This window comes from Falco naumanni, chromosome 5, assembly GCF_017639655.2.
Source record: "Falco naumanni isolate bFalNau1 chromosome 5, bFalNau1.pat, whole genome shotgun sequence".
In the NCBI taxonomy this organism is placed as follows: domain Eukaryota; kingdom Metazoa; phylum Chordata; class Aves; order Falconiformes; family Falconidae; genus Falco; species Falco naumanni.
Genome location: NC_054058.1, coordinates 14,469,573 through 14,484,000, shown reverse-complemented (window position 1 = coordinate 14,484,000; position 14,428 = coordinate 14,469,573).

The window sequence follows — 14,428 nt, the reverse complement described above, 5'->3', positions numbered from 1 at the left end:
CTTTTTCAGTTGAGTCATTTCTACCATGACAAGATGCACATCCAAAATGCAGCTTGGTTCTGTATTCATTAGGGAAAAAATTGATAAAAACATAAGACAAAAAAAAAAAAAAAGGAAAAACTCATGAAAATCTATAAAATAAGGATGAAAGCTAAATTATGGATCTCCGTTTTCTTCTCACTAAACCTGCTCAAAGAAATCTACGGATGGCTCTGCCAAATAATTTTCCTACTTGATCAAGACATCAAATGGTTGTGGAGTGAGAGTGGGAAACATATTTCCTTCTCTCCCATAACAAATCCCATGACTCTTTAAAATCAAATGATCTTTCAGGGACTCCACACTTTTGAGTCTAATCTCCTTGACAGATGCTCTTAATGCTCTTAATGTCAGCTTTTATTTTGCCTTTTTTTTTTTTTTTTCAAATACAAAATTGCTTCACCTTTGCCATTGTTCACAGCGCTCAGTAGAGACCAGTCCCTGGTCTGTTACGTCTTCTTTCTCTCCTCTCTTGTAAACCAACATGATCAGCTCTCCTTGGCTCATTGATCCTGTCAGCTCACTTTTCCACAGTGTGCTGTTATAAACTTCCTGCAGCTTCTTCCCCAAAACATCCCCAAAATTCCAATAGAAGTCCCTGGGAAGCCCATTGCTCTGGCACTTCTTGCCGTCTCCAAGGCACGTTGGAGGCTCAGATGCTGTCTTCTGCAAGCCAGATCGCAATCATCTCGCTTGCACAGAACGGTATCTTCTGTCATGAGTAATTCCCACTGAGTCCAATGGGGCTATTCATGATATATAGTGTTATCATGATATATAGCATTATTCAGGAGGAGCAACAGTGTTGCAGCTTGGCCCCTTCCCCAGCCTTGGTTCCACGATAAACCCGATGGCAGAAGCTCTGCATGTTTCATTGAACTCAGAAGCAGGACTTGAGTGTCTGTGGGAATACTCACTTGTACCAAGTTTCTCACTAACAAAAGATTTTCTAAAATTTGCCATTATTTCTTATCAAGTGTTAACAACGAAAACTCAATACTATTTTTCAGCCCCACAGTTTTTTCCCTTTTCTTTCTTCAAAGTACTGACATTTTTACTGTAATTTCAATTACTCTTTTCAACTAACTTGTCACTATGGTCTTTTCCTCACAGAGACAGCCAACTCTCCCCACTGTGGAAATTAATGACAAAATTGTTGTTGACTTCAGTGGTACCAGATAAAGTGTTTCAAGTACTAGCTCGTTTGTAAAAAGAACAGATGGCTTTGTGCCAGCTCTGTTTCATCCCTATTTCTGTGCAACAAGTTTTCAAATGTTTAACTTGTATTAATAGAGAACTTTATTTTTATTGCTGCCGTCTCCCTTCATTCCCACCTGTGTCAAGAGTCTGGTGACTTTTGGGAGCATAGATGGTGTACTATCTTCTTTAGAGACCAGAGGATGTTCCTCAGAGGAGATTCTGACAGAGGAAATGAAGTGAAGGAAACCTAACAAGCAAGAAGGGCTTTAAAAAATCAGAAATCATTAGGGCTTGTCAGAGGTGAGCAAATTAAAGGAAATTACAAAAAAATGGGGTCGATTCAGGGGAACTGTGAAGAGCACTTAGGAGAAGGGCTGCTAGCCTTGTCTGTGTTTTCTGACAGCAGGAAGAGTGGCAACCTGGTCATTGCTCCCAGGGACTTCCCCATCCCAGAGTTTTGCTAGATCAAGATTAAGTTCTGCAGTAAAGAATCCCCCCATGCTCTCTTAAACTAAGACTTTCTTCTGAACATCAAAGACATTTTCATAATGAACCACTCTGCTAACGCTGGCTCCCATTTTTTAATTTTCTCTTCAGCAAGTAGCCACTTTCCAAAACCCAGGGTATTTTCCACCAGGACATCCCCACTCCCTGCCCCAACTGCCCCATCACAGTCTAGTGAGGAAGCATTAACAAGACATCACAGCGTCTGGGCCACTCCTGCTTTTTCCCCTTCACCCCTTCAGACTCAGTCACTCAAGTCAAGGTGAGTCCCACCAGCAGGGCATCCTGTGAGGTACACTGGCATCTCCATCCATGCTGCTCCATCTCTGCAGTTAGAGAGACCTTCCCTCTCCAGGCCTGCCAGTGCAGCTCCTTTCCTGATCGCCAAGTCCATATACACAAAAATAAACGACAATTAGAAAAGCCAGTTTGTCTCGGTGAGAAGGAATTTAGCTCCATGAAGAGACGAGCAAGCCACACAGAGCAAGAGCCACAGGACTCTGGCTGCCAGGCGGCTGGGAATCTGTCATGGAGGGAACGTGGCACGTTCTTGCTCCTCATCCCAGGGCAGTGCAGAGCCCCTGTGCCACCCCTCCCTTGAGACATTTACGTGCACAGTAGGGAAAAGCAGCCTCCTGGGGTGGTTCTTAGCCTTTGAGGGGTAAATACAGATAAGTAGCTAATTGCCCTAAATTAGATCATCATCTAATCCCCAACGATCTCATTCAACGTGGAAAGCTCATCAGCCTGGAGTGCATATATCCTCGATGAATTTTGGGTCCAGTGGAGGATGATAAATCATTTTGTGTTAATTTTTAAGCAGAGCTGCAAGACAGCGATAATGCTTCCATTTTAAGTGGTCACCACAGCACCAAGTAAATATTTTATCAGTGTTTTACAAACCAGACTCTATAACAGTACATATATTAACAGTATTAGCAGTGCAAGTATTAATTTTTCATATGCTCTTAAAGTGTAATTAATAAAGCCCTGTTTCTTCCTAGACCACAGTGGGCAGTTTCATGCTTTAGAACAAGTTTCTCGTGGAGGATGGAAGGAGGCCAGCTGCTCAGGGTAATCTCCACTTCCAGAGCTTGCACCATAGCAGGTGAAGAGGATCAAAACGAACCCTTAGCTGGGGACCATCAGACCATAAATTTGGTGCACAGGTAAGCTGATCTATCTGACTTGAGGAAAAAGGTGCTTGTGTGAGTGTGTGCCTGTATAAAAGGGTCCCGGTATCTGTGCTGCCAAGTAAATAGAGATGCTGTGTGCCACTAGCATCAGCCAAAAGAGTTGCAGCTTTTTCTTGGCCCATATGGACCCTCAACTCCTGCTACCCTACATCCCAGTGTTTGGCTGGCAGCGGAGTGAAGGTCAGGCACAAGTTGGCGGATTGAAAAACTCCCATGTGGTCATCGTCCTGGGTAAAATCCAAACCAAAAAGAGGCTGCTGTGTTAAATGTGTTTGCAAATGTTGCTGGTGGTACAGCTATGTTTTACTCCTTGAGTGCTCAGCATCTGCTGGAGCACCAGGTGGCCCATAAGCCCATGCCAGGTGGCCTATGAGGCAGATGCTGTGTGGAAAACAGAAAAAAAAAAATTAAAAAAGGTTAAAGTAACTTTTCCTATGTTGAACCTTTCCTAATGCTTTGCTTATCTTAAAAAAGAAAGAAATGGAGAAAATGAGAATGCAAACAAATTGAAAACAGAATTAAAGCCAGAGTATCAAACCAAACACCAACACAGACAGAATGAAGATTGGCTCAGACCATTCTTTTAATCTCAAAGTAAAACTGAACCCTTAGCTTAACTCTTTCTTCACACTGGACTGGAGTGGAACCAGGACATAGATGACACTAAATAGGACCTGAATAAAAAATGAAATGATTCAGTTTCCAGCATTCACAGGGAGGTTTTCAGAACCACCTAAGCAACCTACACAACTACAATCTACTGAATTTCCAAAGGATGTTCCGCCTGGAGAAGAGGAGGCTCTGGGGAGACCTGATAGCAGCCTTTCAACATTTAAAGGGGGCTTATAAGAAAGATGGAGACAGACATTTCAATAGAGCTTGTAACAATAGGACAAGGGATAATGGCTTTAAGCTGAAAAAAAGAGTAGATTTAGATTAGATATTAGGAAGAAATTCTTTACTGTGAGGGTGGTGAAGCACTGGAACAAGTTGCCCAGAGGATCTGTGGATGCCCCATCCCTGGAAGCGTTCAAGGCCAGGCTGGATGGGGCTCTGAGCAACCTGGTCTAGTGGGAGGTGTCCCTGCCCATGGCAGGGGGTTGGAACTAGAGGATCTTTATGGTCCCTTCCAACCCAAGCCATTCTATGATTCTATGATGTGAGTCACAGATCCTAAAACCAATCAAGTACTTTGCTAAGCTGGGTGATAAATTCCTATTAATCCAAAAAAATGCCAATAAAAGAAAGATGTGTAAAGGTACCTGAACATCTGAACCTGGATGAGTGCAGTTCTTTGAAGAAAGTTTAATTTAGATATACGTGTGCATTTGTTCTGCTTGTTCTCAACATAAGTGGCCAAATATCTTTGCTCTTCTCTAACATTTATTTCCTTTTGTCAGAAAATTAAAGTTTTGACTGACAACTGAAAAGAATGGTTATTGTAGCAATTGTCAGCTTTAGATTTTTTTGTCAAAAATTGCTAGTAGCTGTTTTCTATGCAAAATTAAATCCTTTTTCTGATCAAGTCTGCTCTTGAATTCTGTACCAGTGATTTCCTGGAGAGCATTTGCAATACCCTACAGCTCCCTGTCCCTCTGTTCGTTCACTCACCTGCAAAACCATGATAATAACAATATTTACCTCACTCACTCAAGTTTTGAGAGGCTTCATTGAGGACCATTTTCAAAGCACTCTGAGATTCCTAAATGAAGGCTGTACAGACAGTATAAAATTAAATTACACTAGAAACTAAAAAGCCACGATTTAATCCTTAAGCATCTGAGTAAAACAGAAATCAAAAAAATACATATTACAACTGGAGACCAGAAACAAAAAACACAATATGAGAGGCGGAGCTGTGAGCACAGTTAATGTGATAACTGCTCTCATATAATTTATCTCAAATAAATTAGTTATGGCTTGTCAAACCAAATCTGCGGCTAACGCTGTGGATAACAATGGAGAAGCGAGCCACAAACATGCCTGATTACAAATCGAGCGACTTTTCTCAGCCAGAGGACTCGAGACCAGAAAAACCCAGCACCTTGTGGCAGATGATAGGTTAGGAAGCAGGAACAGAAATTTGTATCTAGGCAACATCAGGAAGCCTATATTTGGAAAAAAAATGTTCTTTGTTTCTTTAATGAGAAAGTGTGTTAGTAAGGACATGTAATTTGAGGTATAATTCGCTGAGAGATGTTAAAAACCTTCTCACTTCAACATAAAATGTGACTTCTGGATGATCATCAAACAGTAAAGGCAAGAAGGTGACAAAATGTACCTGTGCCAAAGCATTACCAAAGAGGCCACTCAAAAGGCTGAAGTTTGCTGCTTTCCTTTGTGTTTCTTTCCACAGCTCTCCCAGGGCAATACGTGACTCCAACACGTACACCATTCAATCCAAAGATTTACGCCATGCTCCCACCACTGGCATGACAGTCAGTGGGCACAGGGCCCTTGTTCAATAATTTATTGTGAATCTGACTTTTGGTCTTCTAACACTACCAAACCTGCCCTGGCTGTGACACAGCGGTGCTCGCCTCATATCAGCTCATCCCACTGCTTCGCAGCGTTTGGGGGATATTGGTGCAGTAGGGTCTGGGAAGGATCGGATCTCCTTGTAACTGACCCAAACACAGCATAAAAGGAAAAAGCCTGCAAAAACTCCAAATCACGCATTTTGGGTAATTCAACAGAAATGACAGCATTTGCCCCGCCTATTCCTGATGAAGCACCTGCAGTGAGTTGATGTCTGAGCTCACAGATCTGCTGTTAGTAGCCCTAGAAGCCTGGTCCCAGGTAATGGGCAGCTCAACGCAACAGATTTGCTACTTACCTATCGTCGGTACGGGTAAAGCTGGTGAACTCAACAGCACTGTGCCCTGCTGTGCAGTCTAAGGCCTGATCTGGCCAATGCTCACATATACAAAGCAGGCTGCTGCTGTCCTTCAAGTTACTCAAGTGTGTAGGAGTTTGAGTAAAGGTAGGATGAACTCCTCACAGCTTGTCTTTCTGTTTTCTGAATGGTTAGAAAGAGCAGCAGAGGCAGGTTTCCACATGCCAGAGACTTAGATTTGTTTTAAGAATGATGTAGACAGGTACGCTGACCTGCTAGATGGATTTAACAGCACGTCTTGGATACATGCACAGACACTCAGCGAGTGACAGAGTAAAGTACATCTCAGCCTCGGCAAATTTCAGTCAGTGTTATGCACCAGATGACAATCATTTCAGCCCCGAAATAAGTTCAAATCAAATAAAATAAAATATTTTTTTTCCTTGATCCTGTTTCTCTGGTTTTTTCAGAGCTTGTTGATATTTTGTTGATATGGAGTCTATAAAGTGGAGAGCAGAAAGCTTTTTAAATATGTGTTGCTGATTTCCCAGGGACCTCGGTTAGGTTATTTCTCCTTTCGATCATTTTTGCTCTGTGCCCCATCCAGGACAGAAGGGGAGTGTCACACACAGATCACAGGCTACAGCCCAGCAGAAGGGCTACAGGCAAAGTCATCGATGTTGTGTGGTAGGGTTTGGCTTTCAGCGAGGAGTTTTATTCCTATGCCTTGACTGAATATTTTATAACTTAGTAGCTGGTTTTGCTCTGTACCCCAAACATTTCTTTCTGAGGACCATTAGGTACCTAGTACCTAACGCCTAGTTAGGTACTAAAAGGAGTACTTAGGTTATCATTTCCTGGTGTCCTATCTTTTCGGCATGAGCTTTTAAAGTACATAAATACTCATAAAGCTCAAAATTTCTGATGCAGTCTTAACCCTTCCTTATCAAAATGCTTATACTGTAGCTTACAAGCTAACAAAACCTTCCCATGAGCATGTGGTAATTGTGCTTTTTTTGGTTATTCTCTTATTTCTATCAGGTTATTTATATGACAGAAACCTGCACAACTGCTTTTATTTAACCTTGAAACAGGAAGACTCAAGGGCGTATTTATGATCCTACCTACACACAGACAAAACTATTGAGTTCCTCTCTTTTAGACAGCAAAATACAGTAATAAAATCTTTTTCTCCACAGTATCCAGATAGAGATTAGACAGACAATTCTTCCTCCCAGCCATAACATTGTACAATTGTCTAAGTGCATTACCGCTTGTTTTAGGGTTTTTCCTGCAAATCCCTATGGACCACACAACAAAGCCAAAGATATCAGGCATGAAGCTGATTATGAGTTCTTAATTCAAGAACAATAATTAGCCACCTTACAAAAAAATCATAGTTAAACTAGACTTGCAATCTCTCCAGTTTTTCATCCATTTAAATGCTAAGCTTGTCTTGTTTTTTACCAGTGGAAGGTGACAATGAAGCTTCAGTTTATTGATTTTCATGAGAAGTGGTCCCAATTATTTGCCTAGATAGGCAACTCATAAGGCATCAACTCAATATTTTTATTCAAAACAGAAATGTCTATCAAACACATTGCAAGGTACAATTTTTTTGAGAAGCCCTTCTCTCTAGAGACTTTCCTGTCAAGTTTGATGAGGAAAGGCATGGGTACCACAACTGACTGACATACATGGCTCCTGGAGGCGCCTCTTAGCAAAAGTGTTTATGGACATGTCCTGCCCCAGCAGCAGCCTACTCAGATAAACAGTTTCTTCTTTATTATGGAGAAGGTGCTCTGTCATGGCTCTTGGCAAACAACTGGGTGTCTCCTGATGCGCAGGAGGCAGGACCGTGGTCATCCTGTTTCTTCCTCAGCCAGGCTGAGGCCACAGCAAGCAGGGGGCAATCAGCCCTGCCCAGACTCTCTCCTCCCAAAACAGGTAGCTATTGATGAAGCACCATGGTTGGCAAGAATGAAAGCAAGAGCTTCCTCAACTTTTTCCATGGAAAAATTCAACTTTTCACAGGCCAAAGCCTGAATGCTCTCATTCACTAACAGACAGAGCAATAGGACAAGGGATAATGGCTTTAAGATGAAAGAAGGTACATTTAGATTAGATATTGGGAAGAAATTCTTTACTGTGAGGGTGGTGAGACACTGGAACAGGTTGCCCAGAGAAGCTGTGGATGCGCCATCCCTGGAAGTGTTCAAGGCCAGATTGGATGGAGCTTTGAGCAGCCTGGTCTAGTGGAAAGTGTCCCTGCCTGTGGCAGGGGGTTGGAACTAGATGAGCTTTAAGGTGATCTTTAAGGCCCCTTCCAACCCAAAACTTTCTATGGTTCTATGATTCTGTGATTCTATGATTTGAAAAAACAGAGGCATCTACCATCAGCTCACCACTGTCTATCGCGATGGAGTGGATAACCTGCATTAAATCAAAACATTATCCACAGCAAATTAAACTACACAGTGACAGCATTAAGAGGAAAAGAGAGGCCAGATAGCCCATTGCTGTGATGCCTGAAATTTCCTCAGTCAGGACCAAAGCAAGCAGCTGAGCCCACGCAATGCAAAGGCACTCCAACACAACCATAATGCTTGCAGAGCCAAGCTGCCCCACACAGATCTTATTTAAGTGCCTTTGTTCTCCAGGCAAAGTTAATCCAAATATAGCTATCTTCTGATTATTTACAGCAGGACTCATCTGAGTTTTGGAAAGGCTGCAAGGGAGCATCATGAGAAGTATAGTTCAGGTTTTCCCATATTGCTGGTTTCTCTGTGGGACAGACTCTATGCCCTACCATGCAACATGGCCAGATAATCCCACAGTACCCAGCAGTAAGTAGGTCAGTAAGAAAACCAACTCTTTTATTTTCCCTCTATAAAGCTTGTTCTACCAAGTACATTGCATACTGCTAAACTGAACTTTAAACCCAATCTCCTGCAGAAAATTAGTGGACGGTGGGTTTATTTTTAATATTTTAGCCCATCCAGAGTAAGAAGTGCATTTTGCCCCTGAAGACCTCATTTTCTGGGGCAAGCTCATCAGAAAGTAGCAATGATTAAACATTTGCAGTGTAATTAGCAAGTGCTCAGACACAATAAAAAAATACATGAAGTATTTCCATGGTCTGATAGGGACCTAGATAAAAGAGAAGGAAAGAAGTGCACAGTTTTTCATATGACTCCATCCCTACCTCTCACACCAATAACCAGTTCTGTCCTCTAGAGCCTGCCCCCAACTTTGCAGCCATTTTTTAATTTTAACCTTGAACCTTTAATCATTTCACAATGTGCTAAGGAAATTCTGTCCTTCCCAGTAGAAGGCTGAAACAGTAATACTCACTGACCCTTTCTGGCTGTAGTTATATTTTGATCTTTGCCTAATAAACTGACTTGGCTCACAGGTCATCTGTCCACTTTCAGATATCCCTGGTTCCTTCTAGGTCATCTGTCCATAAATCCAGATGAACCTACAAATCAATACACCTTTTTATCCTAAATTTTGGCACGTCGCTGTGCTAACAGTTTCGTTTTGTCTTAGGTCCCCACTCCCACTTGAACAAGACTTTTGTCCTTGTAAAAGCGATAGGCTTGAATGAAATCTTGTATTTTCTATTTGTGTATTCTATAATACTGCGAGATTACTTGCTAAGAGATAAAGATTTGAAGATAGATACAGCATTTAATGTTAGGTTTGGATATTTTGGTCACACAGACAGATGCAATCAAACTTGAAACTCACTAAATATATATCTTGCCTTGAATAGTTATTAAAGTCTAAAATTAAATTAAATCCTGCAGTGGAATCTGGAAGCTCTAGGTTTTCTTCTTGTACAGTAGTGAAATGGTTAAGGATTTTTTCTGAAGAACTTTAGAGGCACAATGGAGAAGCACAGAAGCATAAATCTGAAGGTTAAATTTGTATTGGCTTTGCTCCTCCTTCCCATAGGAGCACAGATGGTAAAAACCTTAAAGCTACCCCTGCTATTATCATGGAATAAATGAATTATCAGGTTTCTCCCTCACAATGCTAACTATGGAAAGCACCTTCCTACTCACATCATGATCAAGATCATTTAAATGAAGAACTGCTGCTTGTTTGATCTGAAAAAAATGGGGCAGCAGGGAGGGAGAGATCTCTGAAAGACCTGGATCACCCTTTGGACTTGGAGCAATTGCTTCCACACAGTCACCTAAAGCCACAAAGCCAGCCCAGCCCACTGGATTTCTAAAATGATGCAAGATGCTCCCTCCTCAGCTTCTGCATCAAAGAGCCACTGTTTGTTTGTTGTGGCGGCTGCAAGAGATGATGATACCTGAGAAGTGGCATTCCTAGAGGGAAAGCAAAGAAAAAACACAAATCAGTCTTGCACGTAGCTTCCTGGGAAGAGAGCAAGGCAACGTGAGGGATAATGAAAGCAAGGCAATGCAAAGCACTAAGAAACATACTGGAGGGAAATATTCTCTCTGATGCTGTGATTAAAATTATCTGTTGGAAAAAATGAACCCCACTTTGCTCACACTCCTGCAAGCCTTTGTGTACAACTTAAGACCACTTTAGCTAACATTAAGACCCTGATAGCCTTCAGGAATGCATTTCTTCACAGAGCACATAAGCAATTAAAGCAGATGAAACTGGGATTTCAGCTGATGTTCTGATGGTGAAACATGGATGAAACATAATCAGGATTTAAATCCCTATGCCAATATTTTTGCTCAGATTCAGTAAAAAAAAGGAGCAGACTATGAGAACCCAGCGAATATGAGAACCGAAAGAATCGGTCTTAACATTTAAATAATGTTAAATAACATTACCAGTTGAATCTCAAAGGTTAAAGTGAGGTTAAAGGTTAAAGCACTAGCTCTTCTGTGCACTATCTACAGTTAGTGATTCTTATCAGTGAAATTTTAAAAAAAAATAAATATTGGTTTGTTCTGGATAACTATGGGTTGTATCTTCAAGCTATTTCCCACCACCACCACCCCCCCCAAAAAAAAAAAAAAAGCCATGTGACCAGCTAGCTAACCCCAGCTGAAATTCTCAGTAATCATCTTTTCTTCCAAGAGCTGCGGCTTCGTGAGTGACTTGGAGAATCCCAGATAAGCAGCAGGAGGTGGCAGCCAGGAAAACCTGCACGCACATTTGCTTCTGTAGGTTCGGTGAAGGTGACTGTTCTCAGTGAACACCGAACCTCGTATTAATAGCAAGACAGAGCAACAGTTCGCTTCTCTTCAGCTGCTATTACTGTGCATGCCTGCAGCTTATTGCTGCTGTGTGGTGAGCGTGTGGGTAGGGCTGTACCCTGCTTTCTGGGCAAAGCTGTGTCCCGATGTGTCCTACTGTATGAAATTAATGGGGTTGTGTTACACAGGCTATTTATAGCTTCAGGTGTCAATGAGATATGTATGAGCTTGAAGAAACGCAATTTTATTTTAAAAGGGAGGATATTCTAAGAAAAGATTTGTTTTTTTCTCAGTCAAATCATATATATAGGTCCCTTTCTCCTTTAATTGCCACAGTATATAATTTGGAAAATATTAGTCATTCTTCTTTCAAAAATACAAGTAGGGAAATTACATGGGCACTGAAGCATTCAAATGTAAGCGATATCATTAAAAAATAGCAGGAATACAGTAAGGAGAAAATTAACAGTTAGTTGTTCTCTTCAAAAAAGTTCAGCACAATTATGAAATACTTCCTCTGAGTTATGAATTTAGTCATTTGTGCTGCATTATTTGTACAGATGAAAGCAAGTTATTGCATGATTGACTAACACAATTAGATTTTTATTGTTGAGATCTACTGAGCCATTTTACAGCCATTGTCTGCAGCACAGCAACTGTCCCCACCAAACAGGGTTGCTGGGGGACTGGTACCAAGAAATATAGCCAAAACCCAGCAGGACTGGAGGGAGATCATCTGTTGATGACCAGCACAGGTGGAGCGATGAAGGGAAGCTAAGTATCTTTAGCACAACAGACACTATTTTTTGCACCAGCCCTCAAGTAGTAGGTGTTTTGGCACTAATGCTTTTTCCTTTGGGTGCCTAGTACGGCTGGCATAAGGTTTTGGCGAAAGATTTTGCAGCCAACAGCTTATGCATGCCCAGTGTCCGCTTTATTCAACACTGAGGTTTCCCTGGCTTGTAGAAACTGTCCCTCTGGTCCTTTCAAAGTCCCAGAAGCCCAAAAAGGAGCTTCTAGTGCAGAGAGCAAGAGAACTGCTTTTTTCCAACTTTTCTGTTCTCAGACAAGTGCTTTTAATATCATTGGGCCTCACGGATGCCATGCAAAAAGCAGGATGGGTACAGAAATAGTCTCAGAACTAGTGGCCTTTTTGGCTGTACATCTTGTTCACACCCCTTTTTTTGTGCAACTGAATTTGCAGGAGGCTCACAGCTCTCCTCCCTGTATGTTCTGCAGCCCCTGAAGCTAGAAAAGCAGCAAGGACAGCAGTTCTCCCCTCACATTTAGCTCCTCAGAAGCACAGCTGCTTCTACAGCTTTCTGAGAAGCATGACCTGTGGGCTGGCAAACCACAGCCACTACACTAACACAGATCGAGCACCATATCACTTAGTAGCTTTATTGCACAGAGCGATAGGAAAAAAGTTGCTGGAGAGAAGGCAAAAAATAGCAAGAAGGAGACTATAGGAGCTCAGGGATCAGCATGTAACCCTATGGGATGAAAACTCTTTATGGGTAAAGAGTAACATTGCATCTCTACCAACAGTGGAGTTTCAGCAATGGAACCAAAACAGTGATGGGACAGTGGCAGTGCAGCAGGGACAGAGGAGTAACACACAAAGGCAGTAAAAGGGAAGGAATACAGCTCATCCTGGCAGACCTTCCACAGATAGAAGGACAGTTTCCTGGTTTTTCACCTTCATATCCCACTCTCAACCCTGCTGTAAAGGCAAAGATCAGCCACAAATGGCCAGGCACACAATTTGTATGGACAGCAGGTAAACACCAGGCACCTCCTGAAAAAGATCATGGAAGAAGTAAGCATCATTGTCCAAGAAAACAAAGACAACCTGAGAGCAGCTGTTCAAGCTGCCAGCTGCACTGGAGGCACAGGCCTCTTCGAACAGGAACAGCAAGGTAAGGTCTAAGGTATGGGGTACTGCAGCAGCAGCAGTGCAGTGGGTGACCAGCTCTGGAGTAGAGCTGTGTTGCAAATTATGCACTCAGTAATCATTTCATAGAATCAGAATATCCTGAGTTGGAAGGAACCCATGAGGATCACACAGTCCAACTCCTGATTCCACACAGGGCAACCTAGAAGTTAAATCATATATCTAAGAGTGTTGCCAAAATGCTTCTTGGACTCCAGCACGCTTGGGGCTATGACTGCACCCCTGGGAGCTTGTTCCAGTGCTTCACCACCCTCTCAGTGACGAACTTTTTCCTAATATCCAATCTCAGCTGTCTCCAATGCAGCCTTAAGCCAGTCTCACGTCCTATAACCAGACACCAGAGAGGAGAGGTCAGCACTTATCTCTCCTCTCTTCCCAATCAGAAAGTTGTAGACAGCAGTGGGTCACCCCTCAGTCTCCTCTAAGCTGAACGCACCTAGTATCCTTAGCTGCTCCTTGTACATCACGCCCTTTAGTACTTTTACCATCTTTGTTGCCATCCTTTGTACACCTTCTAACATTTTTATATTCTTCTCATATTGTGGAGCCCAAACCAGCACGCAGTATTCAAGCTGAGGTTGCACCAGTGCTGGGATGATCACTTCTTTCCACAGGTTAGCTATACTGGGTTTAATGCACCCCAGCATACGCTTGGCCCCCAGGACACATTCTGTATTCATGTTGAGCTTACCATCAACCAGCCCCCCAGATCTCTTTCTGCAGCGCTACATGCCAGCCTCTTGTCCCCCAGGCTGCACACGCACCCAGGATTACACCATCCCAGCTGCAGCACCCATCATTTGCTCTTGCTGAATTTCATACGGTTACATCTGTCCATCTTAGACCAACGCCATGGCACGTTCATGCAGGATGTATGAATTGCCCTATTCCCACCAGCCACATCTGCAAGGGACTGTTTATGACTAATATTTCCTTCAAACTTAATTCTGGACTCATTATTCAGATCCTTCAATAGAAAACTGTTATTCTCCACCATCTAATGACATCTTTTTCTCTAAACACTGAAAAATGAAATTCCCTCTGACCATGACTAATCAGCACGTGAACTGCTGCATGCTCTCTTTCGTTTTCATAGTCCTGAGAATGAGCTTGCATGGGAGAGGAGTTTTAAGACAGTACAGTCAGACAGTAAAAGAGGGGAAAAAAGCACAGGTTCCCCCTGAGGACCACCATATTCTGTGCAGAAGCACTCCATTACATTGAGCTAGGGGAGGAAAAGGTTAATCCCCAAAAGAGAGATAATCTATCTTGAGCAAGAGAATATGGAGGGTGATGAAGGTTTTGTTCATTTGCTCTTGAATATTAAAAAAAAAAAAAAAAAAAAAGAAGTTATAACCATAATAGTGGCTTCTGGACAAAATTCCAGCTAAATGTTTTCAGAACAACTGCACTCTGAAACAATCTGACCAGAAGAGGTTATGGACAAAATAAACAGGGGGTTGCATTAGGTTTGGTCAGTTAACAGGACAAAGAAGTATTCAAA